This window comes from Schistocerca serialis, chromosome 2 (genome assembly GCF_023864345.2).
Source record: "Schistocerca serialis cubense isolate TAMUIC-IGC-003099 chromosome 2, iqSchSeri2.2, whole genome shotgun sequence".
NCBI classification, from domain to species: Eukaryota; Metazoa; Arthropoda; class Insecta; order Orthoptera; family Acrididae; genus Schistocerca; species Schistocerca serialis.
Window position 1 is genome coordinate 273703810 of NC_064639.1, and position 27409 is coordinate 273731218.

The 27409-nt window shown below is 41.9% G+C and overlaps 1 protein-coding gene across 1 annotated transcript in view; it reads left to right on the plus strand.

The window, feature by feature from the left end:
- Positions 1 to 7637: 7637 nt before the first annotated feature.
- Positions 7638 to 27409, plus strand: part of LOC126455515 (glutathione S-transferase 1-1-like) — a 94070-nt gene continuing 74298 nt past the window's right edge. Inside the window, exon 1 of the mRNA XM_050091265.1 lies at positions 7638 to 7780. The gene's annotated coding sequence lies outside the window, so the exon portion shown is untranslated. The remainder of the gene's footprint in view (positions 7781 to 27409) is intronic.

Genomic DNA, 27409 nt, shown 5'->3' on the forward strand with positions numbered 1-27409 from the left:
TATCCCTTTAGTAAGCCATGGCTTTTTACATGGTTTCTTAGAATTATGTTTCACTGTCTTCTTAGGGAAACTGTTTTCAAATATACTCACAAAGGTATCATGAAATAGGTTAAATTTTAAAATAGCATCATATTCCCTGTGCACCTCATCCCAGTCTAACTGTTGCAAGCTTTCCCTAAAATTTTGAAGTGTTAAATCATTAATGGAATGCACTATTTTGGAGGACTGTTTTGCATTACTGTATGGAGCTATATCATATACTGTAACTTGCTGTGCATCGTGATCAGACAGACCATTCTTAACAGGAAAAGTTTTTACTTGATTGAATTTATCTTGGTCTATGAAAATGTTATCTAGCAGTGTGATGCTTTCCTGTACCGCCCGAGTAGGAAAATCAATAACTGATGTCAATATAATAGAGGGAAACATTCCACACAGGAAAAATATATCTAAAAACAAAGATGATGTGACTTACCATACGAAAGCGCTGGCAGGTCGATAGACACACAAACAAACACAATCATACACACAAAATTCAAGCTTTCGCAACCAACGGTTGCTTCGTCAGGAAAGAGGGAAAGACGAAAGGATGTGGGTTTTAAGGGAGAGGGTAAGGAGCGGAAGGGGGAAGGGGAGGGGGTGGGAGTCATTCCAGTCCTGGGAGCGGGGGGGCTCGCCTGGGGGGGGGAGGGGGGGGAGGGATGGGTATACGCTCGCACACACGCACACATGTCTGTCCGCACATGTACGGACACAAGAAGACATATTCTGTCTGCTTGTGTCTGTATATCTGTGTGTGTGTGTGTGTGTGTGTGTGTGTGTGTGTGTGTGTGTGTGTGTGGGCGCGCGCGCGCGCGCGCGAGTGTATACCCATCCTTTTTTTCCCCCTAAGGTGAGTCTTTCCGCTCCCGGGATTGGAATGACTCCTTACCCTCTCCCTTAAAACCCACATCCTTTCGTCTTTCCCTCTTTCCTCACAAAGCAACCGTTGGTTGCGAAAGCTTGAATTTTGTGTGTATGATTGTGTTTGTTTGTGTGTCTATCGACCTGCCAGTGCTTTCGTATGGTAAGCCACATCATCTTTGTTTTTAGATATAATAACTGATGTCAAATTGAAAGAACCAAGTAATACTTCAAGGTCAAGCTTTCTATCTGACTGTTTCAGAAAATCTAAGTTGAAATCCCCACAAACAATAATTTGCTTTCATTTGTTAATTTGCTTTCCTTTGTCTGACAGGTAGCACAACAATGAATCCAAGTTTTTCAAAAATAGTTGAAAATATCCCAATGGGGACCTGTACACAGCTACTATTATAAAAGTGCCTTTATTTAGTTTAAGCTCACATGCACATGCTTCTATGTGTTGCTCTACGCAAAATTTTTTAGTTTCCAAATTTTTCACACTATGACTGATTTTAACATATATGGCAACTCCTCCTCTCTCCATAGAGTCTCTGCTTACATGTGCTGAAAGCTTATATCCACCTACATTTACCATTTCCACACATCTGCAGCACTTATAATTTGTGACATGGACATGTACAGAAAAACTTACAGCAAGATACATTTAGTATCAAGTAATGTGAAGAATTAGCATGTTTACACATATTTCCTATGTTATATGTGGAGGCTACAGAAATGCAAATTATTGTGTTTATTCAAGAGTGGCTGCTAACTGTAGTTTTTCTTTTGTATGTGCTGCAGCAGATCTGAAGATAGCTAACTCTGAAACTTCATAGTGATACAGTGCATATCTAATCAATTACTGCAAATAATTGTAGTGGAAGTGCCACCATGACAGCAGCCTCTCAATGTGACTTTATCTCTGAAACAGTTTTTGTTTATGACAAAACACATTTCGCAAGGAGTGTTAACACCACATACCACATATATATAGGATGGCCATTTTAGCCCAAGGAAAATTCTGCTGGTACCATCAGAGTTGCCCCACACTGTAACACTGTAGCTCACACTTGTGGGAGTAGATATTGTGCCCTACATAAGAAGTAGCAGTTTCCTACTAATGGTGGTCTTTAATTTTGTGTTAAGTACAACAAACGGGATAGTTCATTGCATACGTTATTTGTGCAAGTACTGTAGTTCAGATTGGTGACAAGGTGGAAATCAAATAATGTGTGACAGAATCTTTGCTCTGATAGTAATTATCTACTGCTTTTACGGTATTATACTTTCAGTAACATACCACTATTGCTGTTGTTTAATATTAACTCATTTCTCTGAAAAAGAGAAGATTCTTTCTCCATCGATTTCATTCTTTTGCTGCATAACCTCTGTCTCATTAAGGGAAGTAATAAATAATATACCAGTATGGTACTTTCAGAGTTACAAAAACGTTCAAAATATTATGTTTTCAAAGTGCAGAACAATACATAATTAACTGGGGGCCTATTTGAATCATCCACCACCACTACAATAAATACCAAACGCAATTTTAAACAGGCCATACATTAAAAGGGAAGGGGGAAATAATCTTAAATTTATATTAGTAGATTTTCTGAACTTGAACGGAGCTCAAATGCTGTTAATTTCCTTGGAATCTCAATTGATTCAAAATTATCCTCCTAGGGTAGCCATATAGAAAAAGTGGGAAGCAGCATTAGCAAATGAATATTTGCTCTAAGGAAGCTGCGTCTTTGTCTAAGCGTGCCGTACTTAAAGTGGTTTATTTTGCTTTAATACACAGTCACATTTCCTATGGTACAATACTGTGAGGACATCAAAGTAAGGCAGCTAATGTCTTCAAACTACAAAAGAAGGCAATAAGACTGGTATGTAGCTTGGCACCCAGAGCTCACTGTAGGCCAAGCTTTAAAAAATTACAGATTATGACCCTGCCGTCAATATTTATACTACAGTGTGTAATGCATATTAAGGAAAACTATCTGCGTTATCAACAGTATGGCATGTGACATAATTATAACGCAAGAAATAAGCAGGACCTAGTTTCTTTCATATGTAACTATAAAAAAACACAAAAGTGCTTCTCATACAAGTCCATAAATTTTTTAATGCCATACCCCAACATATCAGGGATCTTCCAATTCAACAATAAAAAAAAAAAGTAAAAGAATTTCTTCTTGAGCTCAGCATTTATTAAACTGATGAATTTTTAAGGGAGGCAAAGAATATGGTATGACTACACTTTGTGATCAGTTTTTATATGCTTCTATATATGAGTAAGTCTGTAAATGGCTAAATTTACTATGCAATATCAATTTGTACCAGAAGTTTCCCTGTTTTGTTTCTGTGTGAAGGTACCATAATTATTTGTGTAATATTTATATTGTGTAATATTTATATTGTGTAATATTTATATTGTGTAATATTTATATTGTGTAATATTTATATTGTGTAATATTTATATTGTGTAATATTTTTCTTCAGCTGAAAGCAAGGGGAAACTACAGCCATAATTTTTCCCGAGGGCATGCAGCTTTACTGTATGGTTAAGTAATGATGGCGTCCTCTTGGGTAAAATATTCCGGAGGTAAAATAGTCCCCCATTCGGATCTCCGGGTGGGGACTACTCAAGAGGGTGTCATTATCAGGAGAAAGAAAACTGGCGTTCTACGGATCGGAGTGTGGAATGTCAGATCCCTTAATCGGGCAGGTAGGTTAGAAAATTTAAAAAGGGAAATGGATAGATTAAAGTTAGATATAGTGGGAATTAGTGAAGTTTGGTGGCAGGAGGAACAAGACTTTTGGTCAGGTGAATACAGGGTTATAAATACAAAATCAAATAGGGGTAATGCAGGAGTAGGTTTAATAATGAATAAATAAATAGGAGTGCGGGCAAGCTACTACAAACACCATAGTGAACACATTATCGTGGCCAAGCCTACTACGGTAGTTCAAGTTTATATGCCAACTGGCTCTGCAGATGATGAAGAAATTGATTAAACGTATGATGAGATAAAAGAAATTATTCAGGTAATGAAGGGAGACGAAAATTTAATAGTCATGGGTGACTGGAATTTGAGAGTAGGAAAAGGGAGAGAAGGAAACGTAGTAGGTGAATACGGATTGGGGGAAAGAAATGAAAAAGGAAGAGCTGCCTGGTAGAATTTTGCACAGAGCACAACTTAATCATAGCTAACAATTGGTTCAAGAATCATAAAAGAAGGTTGTATACATGGAAGAAGCCTGGAGATACTGACAGGTTTCAGATAGATTACATAATGGTAAGACAGAGATTTAGGAACCAGGTTTTAAATTGTAAGACATTTCCAGGGGCAGATGTGAACTCCGACCATAATTTATTGGTTATGAACTGTAGATTTAAATTGAAGCAACTGCAAAAAGGTGGAAATTTAAGGGGATGGGACCTGGATAAACTGAAAGAACCAGAGATTGTACAGAGTTTCAAGGAGAGCATAAGGGAACAATTGACAGGAATGGGGGAAAGAAATACAGTAGAAGAAGAATGGGTAGCTTTGAGGGATGAAGTAGTGAAGGCAGCAGAGGATAAAGTAGGTAAAAACACGAGGGCTAGTAGAAATCCTTGGGGAACAGAAGAAATATTGAATTTAATTGATGAAAGGAGAAAATATAAAAACGCAGTAAATGAAGCAGGCAAAAAGAAATACAAACATCTCAAAAATGAGATCAATAGGAAGTGTAAAATGGCTAAGCAGGGATGGCTAGATGACAAATGTAAGGATGTCGAGGATTGTCTCACCAGGGGTAAGACAGATACTGCCTACAGGAAAATTAAAGAGACCTTTGGAGAAAAGAGAACCACTTGTATGAATATCAAGAGCCCAAATGTGGAAATCCAGTTCTAAGCAAAGAAGGGAAAGCAGAAAGGTGGAAGGAGTATATAGAGGGTCTATACAAGGGCAGTGTACTTGAGGACAATATTATGGAAATGGAAGAGGATGTAGATGAAGATGAAATGGGTGATCTGATACTGTGTGAAGAGTTCGACAGAGCACTGAAAGACCTGAGCCAAAACAAGGCCTCAGGAGTAGACAACATTCCATTAGAACTACTGACAGCCTTGGGAGAGCCAGTCCTGACAAAACTCTACCATCTGGTGAGCAAGATGTATGAGACAGGCGAAATACCCTCAGACTTCAAGAAGAATATAATAATTCCAATCCCAAAAAAAGCAGGTGTTGACAGTAACAGATGCAAAATACTAACGCGAATTCTTTACAGACGAATGGAAAAACTGGTAGAAGCCGACCTCGGGGAAGATCAGTTTGGATTCCGCAGAGATGTTGGAACACGTGAGGCAATACTGACCCTATGACTTATCTTAGAAAATAGATTAAGGTAAGGCAAACCTACGTTTCCAGCATTTGTAGACTTAGAGAAAGCTTTCGACAATGTTGACTGGAATACTCTCTTTCAAATTCTAAAGATGGCACGGGTAAAATACAGGGAGCGAAAGGCTATTTACAATTTGTACAGAAACCAGATGGCAGTTGTAAGAGTTGAGGGGCATGAAGGGGAAGCAGCGGTTGGGAAGGGAGTGAGACAGGATTGTAGCCTATCCCCGATGTTATTCAATCTGTATATTGAGCAAGCAGTAAAGGAAACAAAACTAAAGTTTGGAATAGGTATTAAAATCCATGGAGAAGAAATAAAAACATTGAGGTTCACCGATGACATTGTAATTCTGTCAGAGGCAGCAAAGTACTTGGAAGGGCAGTTGAACAGAATGGACAGTGTCTTGAAAGGAGGATATAAGATGAACATCAACAAAAGCAAAACGAGGATAATGGAATGTAGTCGAATTAAGTCAGGTGATGCTGAGGGAATTAGATTAGGAAATGAGACCCATAAAGTAGTAAAGAAGTTTTGCTATTTGGGGAGCAAAATAACTGATGATGGTCGAAGTAGAGAGGATATAAAATGTAGACTAGCAATGGCAAGGAAAGTGTTTCTGAAGAAGAGAAATTTGTTAACATCGAGTATAGATTTAAGTGTCTGGAAGTCTTTCTGAAAGTATTTGTATTGAAGTGAAACATGGACGATAAATAGTTTGGACAAGAAGAGAATAAAAGCTTTCGAAATGTGGTGCTACAGAAGAATGCTGAAGATTAGATGGGTAGATCACATAACTAATGAGGAGGTATTGAACAGAATTGGGGAGAAGAGGAGTTTGTGGCACAACTTGACAAGAAGAAGGGACCGGTTGGTACGACATGTTCTGAGGCATCAAGGGATCACATATTAAGCATTGGAGGGCAGCGTGGAGGGTAAAAATCGTAGAAGGAGACCAAGAGATGAATACACTAAGCAGATTCAGAAGGATGTAGGTTGCAGTAAGTCCTGGGAGATGAAGAAGCTTGCACATGATGGAGAGAATGGAGAGCTGCATCAAACCAGTCTCAGGACTGAAAACAACAACAACAACATTTTTCTTGTCTTTGTAATTATTTGTGTAACATTTATACTATGTAATATTGACTTTTGTAATGCTGACTTTTGTAATGCCTCAGATGGTCTATGAGGTCTCTACAACAATAAAAATCAATCAATCAATCAATCTATCTTTCACTTAAAGTACCGCAGCATCTGTCTTGTCTTCATAATTTTCTGTGCGTATTTAACCACCTCAAGGATGTACGTCACAGCAATGACAGAATGGCAACAGTATTTTAAATACAGGTTTGTAAATGTTTTGTGCTATGAAGAAGCCAAGCTGCCCTAAAAATTTATCCAATAACGCAGAAGTGATTCTACTTGTGGACATAGCTTAATGCACATTTAAAATACCGATAATTCGTCCTGTGATTGGCGCAGTGACATCTTCCTAGGATGGGATATTTTAATTCAAATTTATTGCTTTACTTTTTTACTCGCATGTATCTGCTTTACTACGAATTACGAACATCGTTAGTTACCGTACAAGGCCCTATAAACAATACTGTACAACATACTTTATATCCCGATACCTCAGCCCACGTTTTTCTTCGCCATACGTCGAAAATAAATTGTACTAGCCTAATCACTTATTTGCTGGAAAATGTCACAAATGACGTTAAGCGCAAAGCACCTGCAGTTTATACAGCACATCCGCCGGTGCAGAAATGTAGGTGACCTCGTGTTACATTGTCATCCTCTAAAACTAATGCTACGTTACCGACAACTCCCCCCTTCTCTCCTCAGCCTTTGTTCCTTTTGCAATGCCACAGCCAGCAATTGTTTCAGTTTATGCATCAGTTTCCATGACGTCTATTGAGGGCAGTGTTTAACATTATTACTGTGCGTGATTACATCTCTAAAGGTACGCTAGGCCGTATACGATTCTTAATGTACATCCTTTTCACACGAAATGCCGTTTCAAGGAAGTGCATAAGCAAACACGCTGGATGTTTTCCGTGACAGCAAGTGTGGAGATGCCACATGTGACTGCAATACCTGAATTAAATGGATGATTACAACTGTATTGATTGCCGACTGTTCGCTGTGCAGTACCTGTTCTCGATATATCCTTATCGTTAATTCATGTCATCCTACGAGTGTGGTGTATTAAATGCTTCCCACCTATAACACAACCACATTTACACCTTCCACGATTCTTGTTCTCGTCTTTTACGTGGGCTGCTTCGCTGTCAACATGTTCAGCTGGCTGGTAAGTGGGCATTGCTCCGTGGTATTACGTCACGTGACTGTCAAGGACGTGCTCCTTAAGCACAAAGCAAGCACTGACGCACCGGTGTCGAGAGATCCGTCTGAGGGTACGAGAGGAAACAGCGAGTTTAGTTCTGGGCTCGCTGTCATTTGAGACGGCACTGAGGACGAAGAGGTAAGGCGCGCAGCTTCTTAGTCATTACAAATAGGAAAAGAATTTTTCAGTTACTTGGTTTAGTGTTTTTCACCCAAGACGTGTAGAGTTTTGAATCCTTTTAAAGCGTACCTTGCGTGCTGTATCTTTGTTTAAATTTATTTGCAGCAAATTCTTCGGTTGTAGAATGCAGTTATTTACCAAAGGGACAAAATGCTTAGTGCAGTCTTCAGATGTGTGATTACTTCGAACTGAAGCCGTGTGAGAAATAATGCTTTTGAAATGCTAACACCCATGTTATTCTCTTACGAAAAATAGAAATTAAGCAACGGGAAATACGTGAGCAACAAGCCTTTCCCAAATTATGTCCTGTCTTAAAACTTTGCAGATGTTTTAGACTGTATGAATAGAATGAAAGACTGTTAGACTCTTAACTTCTCGACAGGGTCGTTAAAGACGAAGTACAGTACTGGTCCATGAAAAGGATTACGACAAGGGATTAGTGTGACGTTTTCAAAGATTTATTCTGGCATTTACCAGAAGTAATTTAAATTTGCACTGTATTTGACAGGATGTGTAGGGATATGACATCCCCTCCTCCCGAATATGAGTATGGTGTCCTGCTGACTTCAGAGGTGGAAATCTAAGCGGTGTCTTATTTTTCGTGTCTTTTTTTTTTTCTTTTTTTTTTTTTTTTTTTTTTTTTTCTCCTCTTCCAACTGTTCTCTATACATAGCTTCAGTCTGCGGTCCAACGCCCTTCATGAGACAGCGAACGATGTTAGATCAAATCGCCATACGTTCGTGTCTATATCGTTTCTTGTGATTTGCCAAAATCGTATAAGGGATGCGTTTCATGTTGCAATCTGACTCGTGAGAGGCCGGAAGAGGTAAGATCTTCCCACGGTGAAAAATATCGCGTCATTCTTCGAATGCCTGCCAGCTCAGACTTTCGGCGTTTCAGTTAAGTTCTTCCGAACAGTCAAACAAGCATGTGACCATTCGCATTGCCCTTCTTCGTCTACGTTCGACGTTTACTGCTAACCCAGTCTGTTTCACACACCAGAGACGCATTGCACTATTGGCCGTAAAGGTCTTGAGGAAGCTATCCCCTTCGTAACGAAACTCCCGATTTCCATTTTCTACCATCTTCTTCTGTACTCCAGAAGCCACCTTAGGGGTACGGTGCTTCAGGCACCATTGTCACTGTCCCGTCCCAGACGTGAATGGTGCACGGGTATGACAACCATTGGTAAGCCTCCATAAGATCTCAGCTGTGTCTGATTTGACCTTCATGGTCATTACGCAAGATGAATTTTGAAAGAAGCAATATTGTTTGATTCTTTAAGGAGTATTAGCTCTCGTAATTTTAACAGTAAATCACAACCTGATGAATAATGCGTCTGTATAAAATTTCTCTATATTAAAGGCTATTTACCTGTCTTTTAACCACACTGAAGTATATGAAAGTCCTCCAGAATGGGATTTTCACTCTGCGGCGGAGTGTGCGCTAATATGAAACTTCCTGGCAGATTGTGTGCCGGACCGAGACTCGAACTCGAGACCTTTGCCTTTCGCGGGCAAGTGCTCTAGGAGGCGAGATACTGGCAGAAGTATTGCTGCGAGGATGGGGCGTGAGTCGTGCTTGGGTATCTCAGATGGTGCCAGCACGGTAGCTCAGCGTGTTCGGTCAGAGAGCTCTGGTTGGTCTCTGTAATAAAAAAACTGACTGAAAGGCTCAACAACGAACTTCAACGGATGTCATGTGATGTCCGCTACGACAAAATACAACGAACAAAACACAAAAAAAAGATGGTAGAGCGCGCGCAAGGCAAAGGTCCCGAGTTCGAGTCTCGGTCCGGCACACAGTTTTAATCTGCCAGGAAGTTTCATGAAAGTACTGTCATCAAAGTTATGTTAATAAGATTAATAGTAAATGGTAGTATCACAATCCCTTGGTACACAGCAGCTATTAGTTGTGTGCCTGTAGGTAGCTCTACGTATCATAACGTGCTCTGCACTCTTACTCTTTCAACAAATTTTCAGTTGGATAATAACCGCATTTCCTAGGCTTGATCGCGAAATAGAATAAGAAGGCAAGAAAAAGATCAAAGTGAACTGCAGTAGACATACTGACAATCTGGAAACGGGTTAGCTTCATATAAATGGAGGTAACTCTGACACACATACAGAAATTCCCTACAAACGGCTTCGAGGAAGAATAGCAGATCCTGAAAGAAACAAAATCTAGAACTAGGCATACCGGTATTTCATTGTTCGTGAAAGAACTTAAGGGATTCGATCAATTCTGTGGATTGTGGCAGATGGCAAATAGACTAAAAACCGCTGCCCAAGTGGAACAAGCAGTTAGTACTGAAACATGAGTGGGAAACCAAGTCAAATGGTCACACACAAGATTATCGCTACGAGGTGCTGGGCAGACCGTGTCTGTTATTTTACGCTTCGGAAATCAGTAACCTATGTAAGTTTTAATTCACAAGTTTTACTATTGTTGTAATGACTGCGATAGTGTCGGTCAGTGAAATGAACATTCGCCGCCAGCTACTCGCTTTTGGGCCACACTATGCTTTTAGCTTTAGTACAATTCTGTTATTAATCGTTCTTTTAACTGAAATCATCTGTAAATTGCCAGCGTGCAAACATATTTAAACACACCTTATCAGTTATTAAATTGTCTTGTTGTTAATGACACATGGAACACGTGACTTAATAAACAAAACTAAAATATTCGTGACTTTCAGGCAATCGCGTGCATGATCTTGGCCTCGAACATAGAACAGGGTGTAGTGTTACCACAAGGTGAGTAGCTAAATGCTGGCGGCGAATGTGTACTTACTGACGGAAACTACTGCAGTCATTACACCGGCAACAATAATACGCCTAATGGACTGAAACTATACAGAGCTTCTCCCGAGGCCAAAATCATGCACACGCAAGTCTACAGGTCAGGAATATTTTCTTACCTTTTAATAAGCTACAGGCCCTTATTGCACGATACATCACAGTGATGGAGAAGGAGTCAGTTTACTTACTGGTTATTTCCGTATAAATGTGGTTGCGTGCTGACCATTTGTAGAAGAGTCACGTAACAGAAAAGAAAGTTTAGCTTAATAACAGAATTGTCAAACAAGCTAGAAGTTCAGGCAAATATTCTACTGTGAAATAGGAGTTGCACAGAAGGAATTATTCTAACTTATTTTCAGTTTAGCTCTGCTATTTGTCAGGCATTTAATATCCTAGGATAAGTCATCAAAGATGTTGGTAGCACTATGATTCGCCCGTTTCTGAGCCGAAGTTAGTTTTCATAAAGCGTAATATAAATTTTTGTATTGTAGTTAAGCACTTCCTTTTTCCTTCTGAACTCTACTATCTCATTTACAATAAATCTCACGGGAGAAAATATTTACTTTGACGTTGTAACTGAAACACCTAAATCCTTAAACATTTCTCTACTAGACGATCTATAGTAAACACCACATACTATTCTTGTAGCACGCTTTTTGCATTGAAATTCTTATTTCTAAAGCAAAGTTTGTACCAAAACACGATATCACATGGCATTACGGAATGACAATGAGCAAAGAATGTTAAACTGGTATATTTTTCTCCAACATTTGCAATGAGAGCAAGCGTAAAATTTGCTGAACTGGCTGCTTACGACGTTGTAGCATTGTATGATTTACCTTCTCCCAGTGTATTTGTTGACCGGACAGTCTACACATGAACTCTTAAGTGTTCAACAGGCACAATATTTCGGCTAGCAACCCTGTCGCCACCATCAGTCAGCGCTTCTTTTCTCCAATTTTCTCATAACTGTGCTGTACTGTTGCGATCGTCACTTGGACCTGCTTATCACAACACACACAACTTTACTCCATATGTAACCTATGGACTAATGGACTATTCCTTCTTTTAGTCAAGTTGTGCAACAAAAATACTTTTCTTTCTGCCCATTTAATCTTCAGCATTCTTCTGCAGTACGATATTTCAAAAGCTTATTTTCTTGTCGATGCCACTGAGCATCCACATTTCATTTACATGATAGTATAAACTCAAGACACTTTCTGAAAAGACTTCCGAACACTTCCGTTTTATTTCGATGGTATTTCTCCCCCCCCCCCCCCCCCTTTTTTTCAGAAACACGTTTCTTTAAGGACTCGCTTCGAGTTGGGAAAAAATGGTAGTCATCTCATTTGTGTAGCATCTAACTTACTCAAAGTATGTTGTTATAAAATACAATTGGTTTTCGCTTTTGGGTCCAAAGAGGAATAGTATTGAGGTTGACCCACACGCGAACATAGGCCGCCTACTACATATAGTTTCTTGTACGAGGAACATGAATCTTTTAAATTCACTCTGCAGCATTGAAATGGTTTGCATTTTGATATATTGCTAATTACAGTGTACCTTAATCTTACTGGAAATTGCAGCCTTTTAAAGCTGAAGAGTAAGTTACTTGAACTGAGTAGAATTCGTGCCATGAACGCTCGCTTGCCTTTTAATTTTACGGTTAATATTTCCGCTTTTATTATATTTAGAAGCTCTCTTTCAAGATGACATACCGGGAACACTGTGCAAATTTAAGATCTGTTGGCAAGTTTATGCCTCCGTCTTGGTTCATAATAATGATAATGGATGTAAATATTTTTTTCTTGCTGTGGTATCGTATTCCGTATTAGCTAATATGCTTGTTGAACTGTCATGTCTTCTCTTAAGTTGTTGGCAACGAAACGTCAGGAGGAAGAATTTCTACTGTTCGATCACGGCCTCATAGACCCGAAGTTTTAATTAACGTCATGTTTTGTTGCTAAAATTTTTCGCACACGTAACAACTCTATTTATGCAGTCTCTCTCTATATCTACGTCTGTGGCCGGAATGTTCACTGAAAACTGCTCCCTTTCATGATCTAGTGGGGAATGACCTGTGGGAGGAACGATTATTAGTAAGCAGCCCTGTGAGCTTGAATTTCTCTAATTTTACCTTCAGTGTGTTTTCTTGAGATTTAGCCTGCCTAAGAGGAAGCAATATATTTGTTGACTATTCTAAGAACTTACCCCCTCGGAATGTTAACAGTGAACCACACAGTGACACAGAACGACTCTCTTGTAGCGTATGCTACTGGAATTGGCTGATTTTCAGGGATGCTTTCGTTCTTAGTAAACGCACCTGCAACGAAACGCGCTACTCTTCTTTGGATTTTCTCTTCTTTCTCTATCAGTTCTCTCTGATACGGATCTCAGAACGACGAGCAAATTTTAAGTATCTATCGAACGGGGTTTTTGTAAGTTATCTCCGTCGTGGGTAGAGTACACTTAACGAGAATTCTTCTAATGAATCTGTCTAGCGTCTGCCTTACCTACGATTAGTTTCATGTGGTTGCACGCATATTCATAGGCATTTTATGGATGTGGCTGCTTCCAGTGATTGTTCTGCAGTCTTGTAATCGTACAGTAATGGATCTTTCTTCCAATTTAAGCGCAATAAGTTATATTTGTTCATGCTGAAGCTCAGCTGCCGATCCCTGCGCTAGGCGCAGATTCTCTCCAGGTTTCCCTGCATTTCGCTACAGTTTGATAGCGCTATGATTTCTCTGGTCACACCACCACCAGGCATTATCACCGCCACGATCCCCACCATCTGCAGAAACATCGTGGTATATCTTAAGCTAACTACTAGGTTATTTATATGATTTGTGAAAGCTAATTCTCCTATAACATTTCCTTGAGGTAAACCCGAAGTTACTTTTACGTCTGAAGATACCTCTCCGTTAAAAGTGACTTGCTGTTCTGTTCGTTAGGAATTCTTCAACCCAATCACACAGTTCGGTTTGGTTTCCCGTATGCTCGTATATTAATAGGCGGCAGTGCGGAACTTTTATCGAACGCCGCGAGGAAGCTTCTACGTCTACATCATACTTCGCAAGACACTTAATGGTACATGGTGGAGGTACACTGATACCCCTTACCCTGTTCCACTCGCGGATGGCACTTAAGAATGATGATTGTCGGTAAGCCTCTGTATTGGCTATAATTTCTCGTCGTGGCCAATGCGCGAGATGTATCTGGGAGGACGTAATGTATGGTCAGATTTGTTGGATTCCCGTGACGAAACGCGCTGCTCTTCATTGGATCTTTTGTCAGTCCTACTAGACAAGGATCACGTACTGACGAACTATACTCAACGATTGGTCGACCAAACGCCCTGTAAGCCACAAAAATTTCCTTAAGATTTTTCGTCTGAATCTGTCTGGGATCTGCTTTCGCTACTACTTTCAACTTAAGGTTGCTCTGGATCTATTACGGTAGATACTGTTTACAGCAGTTTCTCATCAATAGTGTAGAGGAAGCCGCCTGGTAGAATTTTGCGCAGAGCATAACTTAATCATAGCTAATATTGACTGGAATACTCTCTTCGAAATTCTGAAGGTGGCAGGGGTAAAATACAGGGAGCGAAAGGCTATTCACAATTTGTACAGAAACCACATGGTAGTTATGAGTCGAGGGGCATGAAAGGGAAGCAATGGTTGGCAAGGGAGTTAGGCAGGGTTGTAGCCCCTCCCCGATGTTATTCAGTCTGTATATTGAGCAAGCAGTAAAGGAAACAAAAGAAAAATTCGGAGTAGGAATTAAAATCCATGGAGAAGAAATAAAAACTTTGAGGTTCGCCGATGATATTGTAATTCTGTCAGAGACAGCAAAGGACCTGGAAGAGCGGTTGAACGGAATGGACAGTGTCTTGAAAGGATGATATAAGATGAACATCAACAAAAGCAAAACGAGGGTAATGGAATGTAGTCGAATTCAATCGGGTGATGCTGAGGGAATTAAATTAGGAAATGAGACGCTTAAATTGGTAAAGGAGTTTTGCTATTTGGGGAGCAAAATAACTGATGATGGTCGAAGTAGAGGGGATATAAAATGTAGACTAGCAGTGGCAAGGAAAGCGTTTCTGAAGAAGAGAAATTTGTTAACATCGAGTATAGATTTAAGTGTCAGGAAGTTGTTTCTGAAAGCATTTGTATGGACTGTAGCCATGTGTGGAAGTGAAACATGGACGATAAATAGTTTGGACAAGAAGAGAACAGAAGATTTCGAAATGTGGTGCTACAGAAGAATGCTGAAGATTAGATGAGTATATCACATAACTAATGAGGAGGTATTGAATAGAATTAGGGACAAGAGAAATCTGTGCCACACCTTGACTAGAAGAAGGGATGGGTTTGTACGACATGTTCTGAGGCATCAAGGGATCACCGATTTAGTATTGGAGGGTAGCGTGGAGGGTAAAAATCGTAGAGGGAGACCAAGAGATGATAAATACACCAAGCAGATTCAGAAGGATGTAGGTTGCAGTAGGAACTGGGAGATGAAGCAGGTTGCACAGGATAGAGTAGCATGGAGAGCTGCATCAAACCAGTCTCAGACTGAAGACAAAAACAACAACAGTGTAGTTGTACAGTGGTGACTTTCTTTTCCTGTGTGTGTGTGTGTGTGTGTGTGTGTGTGTGTGTGTGTGTGTGTGTGTGTGCAGTCTTACATACATTTACTTTCTGTTTCAATTGCCAGAGTCTGCACCATTCACCAATCCTCTGCAGGTCATTCTGCAAATCGGTATTGTCTTCTAGCATTGCTACTGTGTTATAGACAACCGTATTATCTGTGAACAGTCTTTAAGAGCTTCCGACGCTCTCTACTAGATTACTTATATACACTTTAAACAGTAGCGATCATATCACATTTCTTTGGGGTATTCCGCAAATTACCTTTACAACTGTTGATTTTGTTCCGTTAACGGCGACGTATTGAGTTCCATCAGCAACCAAGTCTTGAATCCACTCGCAAATCTGGTCCGATAATCGATAAGCACATTTGCTTCACTAAACGGCAGTGCGGGACAGTGTCAAATGCCTTCCTGAAGTCAAGGTGCACGGATGCTTGAGCGCCGTTTTCTGCAGCGCTATGGGTCTCATGGGGGAACAGAGCGAGCTGAGTTTCTCAAGATATCTGTTTGCGGAACCCATGTTCATTTTTATAGAGACGACTTTCTTCCTCTAAAAACGTAATAATTTTAGAGCATAAAACGTGTTCCATAATTCAACAGATCAACATCAACAATATCGGTCTAATCGTGTCCTGCGTTCCTTCTTGAAAAGGGGAATGACCTGCACATTTTTCCAGTCGCTAGGTACCCTTCGTTGCTCCAGCTGTCTACGATAAACTGCTGCTAGAAGGGGAGTAAGCTCTTTCGCTTAATCTTTGTAGAATCTGGTCTTGATACCTTTCCGCTACTAAGCGGTTATAGTTACTTTTCTGTTCTGCAATCGATTACCCCAGTATCTGCCATTTCCAAGTTCGTAGAACTTGGGCCTCGGTATGATTCCCAGAGAGATTAGTGAAGTGTCATTATACGCGAGCATAAAACGTGTTCCAAAATTCTAAAACATACTAATGTCAAGGTCTACAGTTTTGTGCGCCTGTTCGAAGATATTTCTCGACAACGTGACTATCCTGCACTTTTTTCCACTCTCTTGGACCGCTTCGCTCCTCTATCGATTTACGGTACACTACTGCTAGAAGAGTGGAAAGTTCTTTCGCGTACTCAATGTAGAATCGTATGGGTGTCTCACTAGATCCAGTAGCCTTTCCTCTGTGAAGTGATTCCAGTTGAATTTATGTCCTTTGGACACTTGTTTAGTTATGTCATTTTGACGTTCGTGCGACGATTTAAGAGAGGAACAGCTGTAATATCTTCCTTAGTGAAACAAGTTTTAGGAACAGAACTTTCGTACTTCTGCCTTCTGTCGTCCTCCGTTTTGGTGCCATCATGAACAGAGACGGACAGATGGCTTTGATCCGTTAACTGATACAACAAAGAGTAAAACTTCTTAGGGTTTTTGTCAGATCGCATACAGAATTTTACTTTCTAATTAGTTGAACGCATCATGCGTGGTCTCCTTACGCGTAATTTGGCTTAGTTTGGTTTTTGTCTAGGAAGCTTTTAGCTACACTGATATCTGTAGTGAAAATAATTTTGCCTTCGGGACAGATTTCCAACCCAGCTCTCGAACGACGTCGCGCCTTCCCAACCCCTCACAAAACTTGGCACGTACCTGTCTAAGGCGTATTGTACAATATTCATGAACTTGCGCATTTCCGCTCATCGTTTTTCCCTGGAGACGAACGTTTCATGTTGACCGCACAGGTAATTTGTAATATATTTGTTCCAGTTACTAACAAGAAATATCTACCTACATTTCTTTACATGCCTATTTAAGCCGTATTCAACCATGCTGTAAAGGCCTTATGATCAATGATTGGGTGCTATACGGTAACAGAGTCGAAAAGTTCGTGTCTGTCCGTGTGTAAGAGATCCAAGATGTTAGCTTTACGAAGTGGGTGTGTGATTAAGTGCTCGGGTAATTTTCAGAAAAGGCAATTGGAACACACACAGTTCCTTGTCCCTACTGCACGACCTATTCACTTGAGTTTCCCGACTGCGTTAGCAGGTTCAAATTCTGCACTATAACATGACTGCAAAATTCACGCGCGACCTTCTCCAAGTTTTTCCTCTGAAATGGTGTGCTCCTTCTCGTCCTGAGGCGGGGGTTTCATAAAAAACATCAGATAAACCTGTTTGATATTTATCCTCGCCCAAATTATTTCACATTCAGAATCCAGACAAACCTCACTTGATAACATCGTATTATTTACGACTATGAGTAAACTGTAAGTCGTTTTACAGGGTGACCGTTATTGAACTATATGAAATAAAATGGTCATACCTTCTGAACGGTTTGCGTTCGGACGTTCAGACTGCACGGTTGGCCGCGGGGCGTGATGGAAATTAGTAAGCACATGCGCCTTGTTGTCGGCCATTCGCATGTGAAAAGTTAACGGTACACTGTGCCTGAGCGTATAGCGTTTGTGATGTCCTACTATGCGAGCAATAACAGCCCAGCTGCGGCTCAAAGGAAGTTTGCGACTAAGTTCAAGCTGAAGACACCAGTCCAAGTGTGCTAACAATCAAGAATTTTATTCGTAAGTAGAATGGGTAGTGTTCGTGATGACATTGTTGGTAATGTCGGTCGTCCAAAAACGTCTGAAAACATCGAGAAGATACGTGGTGTGTTTAAAACTAGCAGACGGGCTGCACAAGCAGTGGGAATCAACGGGGAGACACTGTGACCAATTGTTGTTGAAGACTTGCACCTCTTCTCACAAAACCCATTAACTATTAAGCCCCAGTGCCATGGAACAGCGGTTGTTTCGCTAACACTGTTGTCTCTAGAACTGACGAACAGGGCTTTGTTATGAATCGGTTTGGTTGCGCATTTGGGGGACTGAGAATCAGCTTTTCGCGATCGAGGAATCCCATCGACCTCAACAGGCGACTGTGTACTGTGCAGTGTCCAGTCACGGAATAATCAGTGCGATATTCCTTGACGGCAAGGTGACTACTGAATGGTACATGAAGGTTTTGGAAGATTAATTCATCCCAGTTATCCAAAGTAACCCTGATTTCGACAGAATGTTGTTCATGCAAGACTGAGCTCGACCTCATCGAAACACGAGAGTATTTGTACTGGAGGAGCACTTTGGGGACGGCATTCTGGCTCTGGGGTACCCAGAGGCCAATAGCATGGGCCTCGATTGGCCCCCATATTCTCTGTATCCGAACATAAGCGACTCCTTTTAGTGCACTATATTAAAGACGATGTGTACAGCAAAACCATTGCTCAGCTATTCAGGAGGTGATAGACAGCATCGATGTTTCGACACTTCAGCGGGTCATGCAGAATTTCGCTAATCGTCTGCGCCACATCATCGCCAATGATGGCAGGCATACCGAACATGTCACAACCTAAATCCGAATATCTGTAGTGACGTTTACATGTTGAATAAGTGTGTGGACGCCGTAGAATGTAACTATTTTAGGTTTCTCTCGTATAGTTCAATAATTTGAGAGGCACCCACGTGCCTTGCTCGTACTGTGGCATCAAGCAGTCAGGCCTGCAAGATGAGTGGTCTGCCAAGCGAGTGGATTCATTCTTATTTATCGAGTAACATGAACTCTCCTACTCACAATTAAGTCACTAATCAACCTCCTGTATGAATAATACGCAACGGAAACGCACATCTATCAGTAATTTACAGAACTCTGACTGTTCACTACGCACTGGCAATACCACATTTTCTTTTTTCTTTTATTTAACGGCTTTTATCAACACGTGGCCACCGCACTGAATATGAATGGCGCACACATTATAAATTCGGGACATCATGACAACATACAATTCGAAGGAAAAGTCCACCAATCTTTTTCTTTTTACTATCTTATTTATTCCGATAAATTCTATAACCTAAACACACAAATTCTATAACTTACAACAATAACACATGAGAAATTCCGCCCAGTGGGCATGGCTTCACATTGGTGATTCTCTACCTTATGGTCTCGTAATTATTTAACGCTACAGTGCACTTTCTGGATAGGATGGTGGATCTTTTATTATACCTCACACTTCGACTCTCACAATCATCATCACGAAACTTTCCTCCAGACCGAGCGGTACCGAAGGAACAAGCATAACCCACTAATCTTTTGAAACTACCTTGCTACTCTCCCATGCAAACCACACATATCCAAATTACATGACATACACCACACTACAACATGGAATACAATACAATAAATAGTCACAACACTATCACTTTCAGCTTTCCCACTTCAATTAGCATTTATCCCAGTTTCACACGACACTGCCCCACTTTGTAATTCTACTTTCCTACTATGAACTCTGGAGATATATGCACGTCTTCCTGTGCAATGCAAGCCAAGTGGCGTTGCTGGATAGACGGCCGACTCATCTTGCTTCTCTCTGAGTTTGAATCTAGCGTCACACGGAATCATATCACGCAAAGTAATATTAAGAACATATTCATCACACACGCGAGGCCTCAACTGATACCATGGACGAGTACTTCTCTTTATCCTTTGTCTCATACACAGATTGAGACTCACACAGTACTCACCACGTGGAAGTACTCGCCTCTAATTTCAAATTCTGCACACGCTATTTCTTAAATATTTCAACTTATAGTACACACGCTAGTAATTCAGCTTAACTTAAGCACACGGAAATATTTCAACTTATTGCTACACGTGGTTTCATTATGACCGTTGGTCACTTCCGAAGATTACTATGATCTCATTAATATTACCTGCCTGACATTTAATTTTCCCCACAAAAGTTCCTGAAATAGAGAAATTATTATTTCAAACTACTCTTAAATATTCCACATGCATACCATGTCTCCACTCTTTTGTCTTTACGGAGCACAACTAAGACAGGTCTTAACAGCACAAGATCCAGCGGCAGAGTGCTGAAACATGGCCGTTCTTCAGGTCATCTCGCACCTCTGTCGAGGTGGGGGAAGACCGTGCTACTGTATTGGTCAGCCACATTTCAGGCGCTCAAAGCTCCGGTAAGTTTCATCTCTTTGGTTCCACCAAAGGTGGCCAAAGGATCGTCTCAAAGATGATCATATATTCACATTCACTATCTGCAGTTAGCAGATTCATTCATTTCACAGATCTCACCAAACTGGATGTAGGGATTTATTTTGTGGGAGTGCACATGTGATCAATTAAATAAATAAATTGTCATTCTTTCCCACACTGGTATCCGGCTTCGCTGTATTAATTGAAATTGAGTTATTTTACAAAAAAATGTGTTGTTCTGACAAAAATAATGAAGTATGTCGTACCTATTTTCAATGTTAGGCGGTACTGTACCCTTTCAAATTGTCACGCTGTATATATGGCTTACTTTAATTCTGATTACTTTACGAATGAGATAATGGGCTAAATATTTGATGTTAAACATGTAAGCGAGAAAAGACTTAGAAAAGATCACACACTGGATCAGTATAGTCTGGGAATTTGCGCTCAGTTTTGTATTATCGCGAAATATGGGAGAAAGTGTGTCACAGAAATGACACAGGATTTGGGCTGGAAATCATTAAAAGAAAGGCGTTTTTCGTTGCGACGAAATCTTCTCACGAAATTCCAGTTACCAACTTCCTCCTCCGTAAAATATTTTGTTGACACCGACCTACATAGGGAGGAACGATCACCACGATAAAGTAAGGGAAATCAGAGCTCGTAAGGAAAGACATAGGTTTTCATTCTTGCCGCGCGCCATACGAGATTGGAATAATAGAGAATTGTGAAGGTGGTTCGATGAACCCCCTACCGGGCACTTGAATGTGATTTGCAGAGTAACCATGAAGGTGTAGAAGAAAAGCTAGTTTCCCATGCATGTCAAAGTTTACAAAGTCATGTATCCTGAACTACATGCCGTACAATGATATAATGTTGCAGGTACATTCAATGGTGTAGAAGGATGCTATCTGCAAAATATGTTGCGAACAGGGTTTGTAGTAAAGACCTAACAAATTAAAATATAATGCTCGTTGTGGCAGTTTTACTGCATGAAATGCGAAAGAGTAGTATGCGATTTTTCTTCTTTTCGTGTGTGTGTGTGTGTGTGTGTGTGTGTGTGTGTGTGTGTGTGTGTGTGTGTGTTGGATGAATATAGTCCTTGTATTCCTGGGCGGTGAATTACGCTGGCTCAAGACACCCACAGCTTGTGTCATGCTTATCCTGTTGTTTTAAACCTTTGACGTAAGATTATCTCTCTTCATGGGCAGGTTATGAGAGCATTTTAAATTTCAGTTGCGCCAGTTATTATTTGAAATACTGAATAAAAATTCTCTTTGTCCTTTAAGCCGTTAGGCAGTTTGTAAATAGGATTGTGCATAGTGAATCTCGTTAACCGGTTAGAAATACAAATAAGCACATCTTCGGCGCCCGCATTAAATGTATCTTTGCAATATACATTCCAGTCGGAATGTATAATTTCATTGCTGTCAATATTTGATTGCAGCCAGCTTTCTGGCCCTACTACGTGGGCATTATTACCTCTCAAGAGCGAGTCAAGCTCTGGGACCCTTCCATGGGTGTTCCTGCAGGTGTGTAATATATAAAAATATTCCATCTCCGCTCTGCCATGACGAATGCAGACTTTTTACGTATTTTGACGATCCTAGACTTGTCTAAATATTTTACAAAACATATTCGCTGAACTATGAATTTCTTCAGCATCAGCTGTATTGGGTACAGCTGTACTACCTATCACTGACATATGAAAATTTGTGCCAGACCGGGACTCGAAATCGAATTTCCCGCTTATCGTGAGCAAATTAGACTGTGACATAAAGATGTAGACAGTGTGACATATAGTCGGCCCAGGGAGCGTGCTCGGATAGTCCAATGGCAAGGCGACCGCTCGCGATAACCGGGAAATCTGCGTTCGAGTCCTGGTCCGGCACAAATTTTCGTATCATTGATAGGTAGTACAGCTGTACCCAATACAGCTGATGCAATTTAGCGAATATATTTCGAAAAAGCAAATGTTTTAATTAATGGCTCTGGCACTCATACCTATCTGAAATCTGAACGTATTTTATTGGTCCTAATTTCTCTATCCTATACAGCACACATACTCAGCTCCGCTAGTAGCCGATTCCTATGTCCAGTGCGCATGACCTTTTAAGAGAGTTCCTATAATTCTGTATCCGATATTGCAGGTCCAGAAATCCGTCACAAAATCGTCAGGATGTCTGGTTTAAGCCTTCCCCTCGTCTCCGAAGTAGAGGACTGCGATGGGTTCTGGGAACAATGCTGTACAACGCTAGCTCTGCTTCCACTCCCTGTGCGAGACTAGCTGTCTTCATCACAGTAAACAGCAACCTGCAGGAAACAAAGGTGGCCTTCGAACCCAAGGCGGCAGGCGTCACGCATGCCGAGATGAACCACGATTTGAAGCTGGGTGTACCTAGTGCTCTCATTTACTATCTGTGGAGCCTCCTTCACGTCTTTAATGTGATAGCCCTCCAAGTGGAGTGGACACGGGCCCTTTTTAACGAACTGCCTGCTATTTCCCTAAGGAGCTCCATTACCTGCCTAGCACTGGAGCTCCAGATGACCAGTAATCTCACCCTCTGCGCGAATTTGGAACTTTAGGGGTGATGTGCCGCAGCTGCTACGTTGCTTCTGGTTATTACTGACAAGGGAAACTCCCTAACACTCCCCCCCCCCCCCTAGATTTAGTGGTAAATTGGCCCAGTGGACAGCCTGTCAACAACTGAACACAGATCAAGAATGAAAACACGAAGGTGTACTGAAATGTGAAAAAAGAAGTGACTGCGAGAATCACGGCGTCGTGGTTGTGTCGCCTCGGTGTTGGACTGGAAAGTGGGAGATCGGTGTTCAAATCTGCCTCGTGACCCAATTTTTTTTTTTTCCACAAAGTTATGAACTTTCCGTCCGGTCATTGAGGTGCCCGTTCTCCTTCCGTTGTCTCGGAAATTGTCACACTATACATTGGTTACAGAATATGAATCATGTGGCAAGAATATATTAATGTCAGGGGTAAAACTGACTGTCGTGGACCGTTTTTTTTTCTTTATTGTTATTTTAACAGCTGAACAATCAGGTAGGCTGGCAGCGGCATGCTACGCCGCTCTTCAGCCATAGTGTTGACAATAACAGCACAATAATGCCGCATAGACCTCTCACAGAAATGTAAAAAACAAAGGAACGGTGTGAACTATGCATAAAAAATTCTCAGTTTTCGTGCCACGTCAAATTTGGATGAAATCCCAAGCTTTCGATGACTACCTGCGTCATCTTCGTCAGGGGTAAAACTGACTGTCGTGGACCGTTTTTTTTTTTCTTTATTGTTATTTTAACAGCTGAACAATCAGGTAGGCTGGCAGCGGCATGCTACACCGCTCTTCAGCCATAGTGTTGACAATAACAGTACAATAATGGAGAATTAAAATGAGCATAGTGACGGGCAAAAAATAGTGGTCACAGATACACAAAAAACACGGAGCCGTTCACACTCGACGATAACGACACTGAAAACACGTTGACACGGCGCACATAACACTGATGAATCCGGCGGCACAAGTGAACATAGAAGCGTGACGGCAGACAGTAAAACACAAAATGACGTCACACACACGAGACACTGACGGCGATGATATCCGGCGCGCGAAAGTCCACATGGCGTGTGCGGGTCCGGGGACCTGCCAAGAGGGGAAGAAGGGTGAGGGGGGCTGGAGAGGGGAGAACAAAGATGCCAATGGCTGAGGAGATGGGAGGAGGAGTAGAGGGACAGGGGAGGGGAGGCCCGGGGGAGGAGTGGGGAGAAGGGGAGGAGGGACGGAGGGTGCCCAAAGGAACAGACACAGGAAGAGGGAGGGAGGATCAAAGTTGGTAGGAGGGGTAGATGGAGGGGAGGAGGACATCATCAGAGAGGGGGAGCTGGCGGAAGCCACCTTGGGAGAGGGTAAGGAGGGTGGAGAGATGGAGACCGGGTGGGACGTGGGAATACAGGCGCGGCAGCGGGCGGGGGTGGGAGAGGACGGGTGAGACAAGCGGATGAGGAGGATCGAGTTTGGGGGAGGTGTACAGGACCTGTATCCTTTCAAGGAAAAGGAGGAGGTGGGGGAAGGGGATGAGATCAGACAGGATCCGCGTGGGGGAGGGGAGACGGATGCGATAGGCGAGGCGGAGAGCATGGCGCTTAAGGATTTGTAGGGATTTATAAAAGGTAGGGGGGGCGGAGATCCAGGCCGGATGGGCGTAACAAAGGATAGGGCGGATGAGGGATTTATAGGTGTGGAGGATGGTGGAGGGGTCCAGACTCCACGCACGGCCGGGAAGGAGCTTGAGGAGATGGAGTCGGGAGCGTGCCTTGGCTTGGATTGTCCGGAGATGGGGAGTCCAGGAGGGGCGACGGTCAAGGGTGACGCCAAGGTACTTAAGGGTGGGAGTGAGGGCGATAGGACGGCCATAGATGGTGAGATAGAAATCAAGGAGGCGGAAGGAAGGGGCGGTTTTGCCTACAATGATTGCCTGGGTTTTGGAGGGATTGACCTTGAGCAACCACTGGTTGCACCAAGTGGTGAACCGGTCAAGATGGGATTGGAGAAGGTGTTGGGAGCGCTGCAGGGTGGGGGCAAGAGCAAGGACCGGTGAGGCTTCCGCTTTTATAAGCAGTGGACGGCTTTTCATTGGCTGGATGACGTCACGGTGAAACAGGCGCGTACTGAGGTGGCGGCCTCTATATCCATAGATTTTGTTTGCGCGCTTTATCCAGCGTCACTTGCAGCGCCATCCATCGCAACAGGCGGAGAACTGCGAGGAATGTAAGAAGTCTCCCTCTGCGCTCTTTCTTTATCAATTGCGCGCTTCCATGCATTGCTGAGTGCATAACCGGAGTCTCTGTTGAAATTATTTTCAGAGTCTAATTTCAACTGCTTCCCTGATGACAGTCCCAGTAGTTTGAAGCGTGAAAAGTAGTCCTGTTTCATCGAATGAAATCTTATGTTTATTTAACAAACTGTGCTCAGCCACCGCTGATTCTTCTAGATACCTGTTTTTCAGGTGACGCTGATGTTCCACACAGCGATCGGCAACAGTTCTTATAGACTGGCCCACATAATTTTTCCCACACTCGCAAGGAATGCTGTAAATTCCCGGTACTCTCAAGCCGAGACTATCTTTCACGGGTCGCAGCATTTCCTTAATCTTACTGGGTGGCCGGAAGACTGGTCTGATTCCCTGCCGGGTCAGGACTTTGCCGATCTTGCTGGTCGTTGCACCGCAGAATGGTAGCCGCGCGATGTGTTGGTCGTTTTGATCTGTTCGAACAGCGTCCTTCCTTGGTTTCTTCGCCAGAGTAGATTTGGTATCACGGTCGGAATATCCATTTTTTATGAATACCGTCGTCAGATGGTTAATCTCGGAGCCGAGATTATCCTTGTCCAAAATAGTCCTTGCTCTGTGTACCAAGGTATTCAGCATAGCTCTCTTCTGAGCTGGGTGGTGAAAACTACGCGCGTTTAGATATAAATCTGTATGTGTCGGTTTTCTGTACACAATGTCAGATACGTCCATCTGATTTCCGCTCCACCAGCACATCTAAGAAGGGTAACTTTCCATCCTTCTCCACCTCCACTGTAAATCTTATGTTCTGATGTATACCATTCAAATGATTAACAAACTGCTGCAGTGCCTCATTGCCAAGTGGGCATATTAAAAATGCATCGTCAACATACTATGTTACAACAAATGAATTCAAGAGTCAAAACTTCCTTAACGGGACGAAAGTCATAACATGTGATACTTGCGTAGAAAGAATAGGAAGTCTGTACGTCTGGAAGTCACTTCCTTCAACATCGCTGTTGCAAACGAACACACGACACAGACATAAATTTCAATGTAGCGCACAGACACGTCAATGACCGGACGGATAGTTCATAATTTTGTGAAAAAAATACGGGCACGAGGCAGGTATGAACATGGATCTCCCACTTTGCAGTCAAACACCGTGACAATATAACTACGACACCATGGCTATTTAAATTAGCTCGATGTTGCACATTTGAGCTTGGACTGCTTACGGTTTCGATTTTGCTTCTTTTTTCACAGTTTAGTATACCTTCTTCTGTTTCCATTGTTGAACTGTGTTCAGTTTTTGATCCAATTAAGCTAACAAGTAACTTCTAATACAGTGTACCTCAGGTCGTTGTACAGCATTATGTAGTGTTCTTCTACCAGTAATTCGCTGTTTAAGCCTTCGACGGTGCAGAATTTTTCTTGCGATTTTTTTTCGCTCATCTATGATAATCGCTAACAATTAACGCAGCTATTTTACGCATGCCCATGTTTGTAAAGAAACTGATTTGAGAGCCAAATAAAGCCGACCACGGCCGTTGGAGAGCACTGGGAGCGCAAATCACATTACCCAGCTTGTCGCGCGTGCCATCGGCGCTTTCGTGAGTTCGGATGTCCCGTGCGCGTCCATGTCAACGTTAGTTGCATCGTCCCGTTGAGGACGGCTTTACCACTGAGCACTTGCACGTTCACGAACCCGCAACACCAGCCGAGAAAACAGGTAGAATACGCAAATGCACAAGTCCGCGAATCCTTTAGTACCACCGGAAACAACTCTGATTGTTGAAGATCACTCACTAGCGACTTCATATACTCAACACCTAAAACATCACTCCGCCCCACCGAGCGTACTACTCACTTCTTACCCTTGCAAAGACTACCTTTGTTAGTAGGCTGTTTATGTTTTCTTATTGGCAACGTTACATAGTGCTCTGTATGAAAATCACTGGCTGTGCTGTGTGCAGTCTGTGGCTGGTTGGCATTGTTGTAATACTCGCCATTGTAGCGTTGGGCAGCTGCATGTAAACAGCTCATAGCGTTGCGCAGTTGGAGGTGAGCCGCCAGCAGTGGTGGATGTGGGGAGAGAAATGGCGGAGTTTTGAAATTTGTAAGACTGGATGTCATGAACTGCTATATATATTATGACTATTAAGGTAAATACATTGTTCGTTCTCTATCAAAATCTTTCATTTGCTAACTATGCCTATTAGTAGTTAGTGCCTTCAGTAGTTTGAATCTTTTATTTAGCTGGCAGTAGTGGCGCTCGCTGTATTGCAGTAGTTCGAGTAACGAAGATTTTTGGTGAGGTAAGTGATT